Source organism: Pristiophorus japonicus, chromosome 6, assembly GCF_044704955.1.
Source record: "Pristiophorus japonicus isolate sPriJap1 chromosome 6, sPriJap1.hap1, whole genome shotgun sequence".
In the NCBI taxonomy this organism is placed as follows: domain Eukaryota; kingdom Metazoa; phylum Chordata; class Chondrichthyes; family Pristiophoridae; genus Pristiophorus; species Pristiophorus japonicus.
In genome coordinates this window covers 208,408,027-208,415,997 of record NC_091982.1, presented here as the reverse complement: position 1 = coordinate 208,415,997, position 7,971 = coordinate 208,408,027, and positions in this window count along the sequence as shown.

Genomic DNA, 7,971 nt, shown 5'->3' with positions numbered 1-7,971 from the left:
ACCAGCTCAGCATATCCACTGATCTGCATGGGAGCAGAGCCAAAGACAACAAGAACATCTGCGAATCCTTGCCTCAAGGTTCCCTTCATTTGATGCACAAGAATAGAGTGTCAATGATTGAAACTCAAGACTTACAATAGAGCAGTCTGAACATTCACAAGAGATGCTCTGACCGGGCTTAGGAAATGTCTCACTGGAGGCTTTGCTGCAGTTACCATGCATCCAGTGTAGATTGCAGTGATGAGAAGCCTCAAGCCTAACTGCAAAGAGAGGACCAGCACACTCAAACACACATGCCCTCAGACCACGTTGGGTGCTTGCATCCTTTAATGATTGAAGAAAATAGATGCTCCAATAATGTAACAGTAGCTGAGGAAGGACACAAGCTGGCAGATATAGTGAGACCCAACCGGGCATCCTGCAGCCCATCATGGATGTGATTACATATACATGTGTCATGTAGCTAGATTCAGATGGAAGACCTTTCAGAATGTGATTGTGGGAGGAATTACAGGTATAAATTGTTGCTGCAATGAATACCCTACTGCAGAATGGCCATGATGGTACGTGTTGAAAGGATGGTATTACGAGGTGAGGGGATGAAACACTTTGTGGTTTGCATACTTTGCCCAGTTATTTACTATAAGATACTCTTAGCTTAATTGATCTGGTGAGATTTCTGAACTTTTTTTTATCATTTGCAGCCACAGTCTATGTTAGGTGGGACAGCATTAATGTACTGTGCCATCTCCTCCCATGCACTCTGCGATGCTTATCTATATGCATGGTGCTCATGGATCCAATTATGACTACCATCTTCTACCCCACTTCGTACAGCAGCACCGATATATCATTGAACTCTGCTCTTTTCTAGGTCTCTACTCCATTTCCCAATTACGCTAAAATGTCTTAATCCAAAAACACCCTCTTCTTTAAATTCATGCAGCAATCCTTTAAATCCCTGTAGCAATGTTAGATATCTGCCCACAAAACAGCAAGTCCCAATGACGGAACGTATTGACACTGGGAGCTTGCTATAAATATGTAAATAGACCTGACTCTAGAAGATTTGGGGGACGGGGATGGTAGGATGGGGAGTGGCGGGGGCCGGGGAAACAGGGGCGGGGGTGGAGGATTGTGGGAGAGGGTCAGGCTATCTCCATTCTGGTTGCCTCAAATCCTGTCCCACTCTATTTTTGCCCATTTGACAATTCAAAACTGGTATGTTTTATAATATTTGTCTATCTCAGAGTTCAGGGGATACCTATAAGGACTTGTGATGTCATCTGAATCCCTTAATAACATTAAAGTCTCAAATTATTTCAAGTTTTCCATATTTCCACAATGTATATTTTCATATGTAATTTAAATTTATTAGCCCATCACTTGTTTAAACACGGTTACTGATTTCTGTGTACATACCTTACTGTACTCTCTGCCACTTCATTTATGTATTTGTCTGCTCTGTGGGTGCTCATAGACTATGAACTATTTATGACCCAGATGATGGACAAGAAGCCCATTCCCATATTTCTGATAATGCAACTCTATTTCCAGTTGGCCCAAAGTAAGTCTTGCACTAATATATCCTCCATCACTTAGGCTGTTGCTTGGAAACTGTTGCTGTGAAAAGTTGCAGCTGTGAACCTATGTCCTAGCGCTCCGCGGCATGGTGTATTGGATTTGAATGCACCCTGTCACTCATCATCATAGGCAGTCCCTTGGAATCGAGGAAGACCTGCTTGTCTTCCACATGCACTCGCCGACGAGTCTCAAGGCGCTCAGCATCTTCCTGAATCCACCTCCTCCACCCAGGGCAGTCTTCGGCCAGGGACTCCAAGGAGTCGGTGGAGATGCTGCACTTTACCAGGGAGGCTGTGAGGGTGTCCTTGTAATGTTTCCTCTGTCCACCTTTGGCTCCTTTGCCACGAAGGAGTTCTGAGTAGAGCGCTTGTTTCGGGAGTCTCGTGTCTGGCATGTGGACGACGTGGCCCACTCAGCGGAGCTGATCAAGTGTAGTCAGTGCTTCAATGCTGTGGATGTTGGCCTGGTCGAGGATTCTAATGTTAGTGCGTCTGTTCTGCCAGGGAATTTGTAGGATCTTGCGGAGGCATCATTGATAGTATTTCTCCAGCGACTTGAGGTTTCTACTATATATGGTCCATGTCTCTGAGCCATACAGGAGGGCAGGTATTACTACAGTCCTGTAGACCATGAGCTTGGTGGTAAATTTGAGGGCCTCCTCTTGGAACATTCTGTTCCTCAGGCGGCCGAAGGCTTCGCTGGTGCACTAGAGGTGGTGTTGAATCTCCTCATCAGTGTCTGCTTTTGTTGATAAGAGGCTCCCGAGTATGGGAAATGGTCCACATTGTCCAGGGCCGCGCTGTGGATCTTGATGACTGGGGGAACAGTGCTCTGCGGCGAGGGCAGGCTGGTGGAGGAGCTTTGCCTTATGGATGTATAGCGTAAGGCCCATGCTTTCGGTAAATACGTTGACAATGTCCTGGAATTCAGCCTTTGATGTGCGCAGATGCAGGCATCGTCTGCAAACTGTAGCTCAACGACAGAGATTGGGGTGGTGTTGGACCTGGCCTGGAGACGGCGAAGGTTGAACAGCTTCCCACTGGTTCTGTAGTTTAGTTCCACTTCAGCGGGGAGCTTGTCGATTGTGAGGTGGAGCATGGCAGCGAGGAAGATTGAAAAGAAGGTTGGGGACGATGACATAGCCCTGTTTGATTCTGGTCCGGATGTGAATTGGGTCTGTAACAGATCCGTTGGTAAGGATCACGGCCTACATGTCGTCATGGAGCAGGCGGAGGATGTTAATGAACTTTTGGGGGCATCCGAAACGGAGAAGGGCGTTCCATAGACCCTCGCGGTTGACAGTGTCAAAGGCCTTTGTAAGGTCGAAGAAGACCATGTATAAGGGCTGCCGCTTTTTTCCTGCAGCTGTCGCGCTGCAAAAATCATATCTGTTGTGCCCTGTAGGGGACGGAATCCGCGCTGTGACTCCGGGAGGCCAGAGGGAGAAGTCGATTGAGGAGGATTCTAGCGACAACTTTCCCAATGGCTGATAGCAGGGAGATTCCTCTCTAGTTGCCGCAGCCGGACTTGTCCCCTTTTTTGAAGATGGTCACAATCACTGCATCTCTGAGATCTCCCGGCATGCTCCCCTCCCTCCAGATGAGAGAGATGAAGTCATATATCCATGCCAACAATGCTTCGCTGCCATATATTAGTGCCCTAGCAAGGATTCCATCTGCTCCCGTAGTCTTGTTGTTTTTGAGCTGTCTTTTGGCTTTTCCTGCCTCGTGCAATGTTGGGGTTTCACTGAGGTGGTGGCGGGTCGCACGCTGCGGGATGGAGTCGAGATCTTCGAAGTGTTCCTTCCAGTGTGTCCTGATTGCCTCGGTGTCCTTGATGAGTGTTTCCCCATTCTTGGCCAATAGTGGGGTGGGGCCTTGGGAGTTTGGACCGTAGGTGGCCTTGGCTGCGATGAAAAATCCTCGCACATCATGGCGGTCGGCCAGTTGTTGTATCTCCTGTGCTTTCTCCAACCACCACCTGTTCTTTAGGTCCCGAGTTTTTTATTGGACCTCAGCCTTGAGCTGCCTGTAATGTTGCTTTGCAGCTCCCGAGTTGGGTTGCTGCTTAAGGCTCAGAAATGCTCTGCTCTTGTGATCTATTAGTTCTTGGATCTACTGATCATTCTCATCAAACCAGTCCTGGTGTTTTCTGGCTGAGTGACCAAGCATTTCTTCACAGGCACTGTTTTTGGAGGCCTGGAGGACAGACCAATCAATAAATACATCATTCTACTGAATAATTTGGTATTTTTTCCAACAGCAAACATACTCATTGAAATCACATCTTTTGTAATGATTATATGTTATACTGGCAACTGCAATACATAATCACCTGTTCTCCCATATTAAATGACTGGTTGACAGAAGCAAAATAACCTTGGTGATGAAAACATGCTCTACAAAACTGAAGCATATAAGTCTGATTGCTGTAAAATGAAAATGTACTTTTGCTCAGCATCAATAGTTTTGTACTCATGATGGGAAGATTCTCTTTGGAACAGCTCCTTACCATTGTGGATCTATACATAGATTTGAATAAAGTGCCTACAGGAAGGTATTAACCTATAATTAGGTTTGTACAGCCATTTCCCCCCATTGTACAATCAATAAAACTTCACATCAGCATGGCATTCTAATAATAAAGTAGATAAAACAGATGCAGCCAACAGAATTCACTATCTAATGTGGTAACAGGTTACTTCTTGTAAACTACAATATTCAGCCACTCATTCAACAGTTCAGGTATATTTTTGCTCTGGTTGTTAACTGTAAAAGTTGGTGTGATAATATAATTTTTTATCCACAGCCAATTTTCTGCTCACTGGAGAAAATGCCCAGAGAATTTCGTGTATGAAAAAAAGATTACATTTATATAGCGCCTTTCACAATCACCGGACGCCTCAAAGCGCTTAACAGCAACAGTACTTTTGGAATGTAGTCATTGTTGTAATGTGAGAAACGCGGCAGCCAATTTACGCACAGCAAGCTCCCACAAACAGCAATGTGATAATGACCAGATAATCTGTTTTTGTTATGTTGATTGAGGGATAAATATTGGACAGGACAGCAGGGATAACTCCCCTGCTCTTCTTCGAAATAGTGCCATGGGATCTTTTATGTTCACCTGAGAGAGCAGACCGGACCTCGATTTAACGTCTAACCTGAAAGATGGCACCTCCGACAGTGCAATGCTCCATCAGCACTGCACTTCAATGTTAGCTTAGATGTATGTGCTCTGGGGTGGGACTTGAACCCACAACCTTCTGATTCAGAGGTGAGTGTGCTACCCACTGAGCCACAGCTGACAGCACAAATAAAAAATGGGCGCCAAAATATCTTAGACAACTACTTGAATTCTTTGCAATAGATTAAATAGACTTTGGGTCTTTAAGGCTATGGGGTTAGTCTTGGACTGTCAGCATGAAGCCATTTTGGCGTTCCTGTCAGATGAAGACAGTGGGAATGGATCCGGTGCCAGAAGAGGACCGAACAGGTAATTTAAAAAAAAATTCCTTTGTGGGGCCCAGAGGAGAAACGTGCCCCTACAGGCTTCACAAGGAAACTTTAGATTTGCTCTGCCCCAGGCTCCCCCACTTCCTTCCGCGAGACCCTCTCAAAAAATGATCTCTGTGACTTACATTCTTGCTGGCGAGCCTCCTTGCCATCTGCTGCCCTTGGTCTGTTTCGAGCGGGCAGTTGACCCGGGAGTTAATATCGCCTGTGCCTCATACTGCCAAGGTTCGGGGACTTTTAGCACTTGTCTCACCACCACCCATAGTTTATAGAGCCCCCCACCAGGGTAGCACGGAGTTATCGGGGAGTTGATGGGTGGGGGGGTTGGGGTTGCGGGGGGTGGTGGCTGTGTGGAGGCGGTGAGGAAAGTCAGCAGCTGATATTCTAACTTGGGTTATGGTCCTATTTTTCCAAATTGTGGGCAACACTGTGAGATGGGAATACGGCTCTGGCCTGGAAACTTTGGTCTAGCACCTAAACATTATGCTAGAGAAGTACATAAATACATTTTTATTCCTAAAACGCATAGGAGACCCATTATACATTCACATTCTTATACGCTCAAAGCTAACTTACACACAACAATGCTAATAGACAATATGGGGGGTGAGGGGGAGAGTTCTTCTCACAAAATGCTGCGGAGAGCTTCACGAGCTCTAAGCACAGGCCAGAGAATTGGGACTACATTGTTACAGTCGTATCTTTGACCCATGCTTGCATTAATTGAGGTTCCACATTACCAGAGGAGCCTCGTGACAATTTTTCTTTATAGTTTTGCTAGACCTAGTGCATTGTCTCCTCCCCCACCCCGCTTCTCGACAGTTGGAGATGAATGATGTAAAGTAGATAATTAGTAGCAGTGCAGAATGGATGAACCACAATGGGCTGAATGGCTTTAATCATCCTTAATTTTCTTGCGATCTTTTGAGAATAAGGGTATTCTTAATGAACACTACTGCTACTGTGCTCCTTTGTTTCATGAGGTTTGCCAAAGAAAAAGGATTGTGAGGCTGTCGTTTGAGTTGAGACTATTCTTGTTCTGCACGCTGCGTGATTTAATAAGCGATTTCTTTCACAATTTTAATTGTGCCTTAGGAACCATGTGATGTTAGAATATTAATTTCAAACCTAATTGATTAGTGCGTGGCTTCATCAGAGATTCTACAACTGTTGTTGGCACCTTAAAGAACTGCATGGGCATGTTGAAGAAATAATACAGATTATGGATTGAATAGCACCACAGCTGAGTGATTAGAAATAGGATAATAGTTATAGGTTCTCTAGAGTATTTTGCACAGCTTTGGTGTATGTGCAAGGCAGTATATGTTAGCATATCTCTTTTTCTCTTTAGCTTTCAACATGTCACTGTCATTGTCTGTGATAATTATCTCAGCTGCTATTGGCATGGATCTATATATCTGACAAAGGCTGGAAATAATAATTCATTGTCATCAGACTCCAACCATTGATTTGACTGTTATGGTGCCAGTGCTATTGACAGTTCTTTTATTTTCCTCACTTGGTGCCATTTTACAGCTATAGCATCACCACTTTGAAACAATACCAAGATAAAGTTGCTGCAGGTGTCTGATTAATGCATTTCTGCCCAAATTAATTGTGCCTTTCTCTACAAGTACTTAACACGCAGTGGGAACAATATGCTTTAGGTTCATCATCAGAATGTTCTAGACAATCTCGGTTTTTGGTTTTGAAACCTGATAGGAGGCCAACATTCCTTTAATTATTAATTATGAATCCTCTTCTGGGTAGGTAAGTAGTTTTGTTTGTGATAGCACAAGTAAAATATAATCCCGTTTGTTTTGAGCCATGGTTCAGATCCTGAAAAATATTTTTAAAGCTCTATCAAGCCACCTGCAAATGGGTATGGTTAAGATGTTGCAACTATGTGACTAGACACTAACAACATGTTGCAATCAATGTATCTATCAGCTATCTAGCCCTTTTAAGTTTCCAAGAGTATAGAAGGACTAGGGAAAAAAAAACTCCCATCACTGCTTGTTGTGTCAATCCACAGGCTAAATTGCTTCTCTGCTATTTCCTACTATTTCCATGGCAAGTATAAGCAATACTTTGATGTACCCCATCCCAAATGCAATGAACGTAATGGTGATCCTGTAACAACCAAAATGCTCCTGACTACTGCAGCTCTCTGATACTCTTACTGTCTGTTAGTCACACTGTAATCAGTCAACAGGCTCCCCGCTGGAGTGGGACTAAACTACAGAACCAGTGGGAACCTGTTCAACCTTCGTCGTCTCCAGGCCAGGTCCATAGAAACAGAGAGACATAGAAAATAGGTGCAGGAGTAGGCCATTCGGCCCTTCGAGCCTGCACCACCATTCAATAAGATCATGGCTGATCATTCCCCCAGTACCCCTTTCCTGCTTTCTCTCCATACCCCTTGATCCCCTTAGCCGTAAGGGCCATATCTAACTCCCTCTTGAATATATCCAATGAACTGGCATCAACAACTCTCTGCGGCAGGGAATTCCACAGGTTAACAACTCTCCGAGTGAAGAAGTTTCTCCTCATCTCAGTCCTAAATGGCTTACCCCTTATCCTTAGACTGTGTCCCCTGGTTCTGGACTTCCCCAACATTGGGAACATTCTTCCTGCATCTAACCTGTCCAGTCCAATCAGAATTTTATATGTTTCTATGAGATCTCCTCTCATCCTTCTAAACTCCAGTGAATAAAGACCACCCCAACGTCTGTCATCGAGCTACAGTACGCGGACGACGCCTGCGTCTGTGCACATACAGAGGCTGCACTCCAGGACATAGTCGACGTATTTACTGAGGCGTACGAAAGCATGGGCCTTACGCTAAACATCCGTAAGACAAATGCCCTCC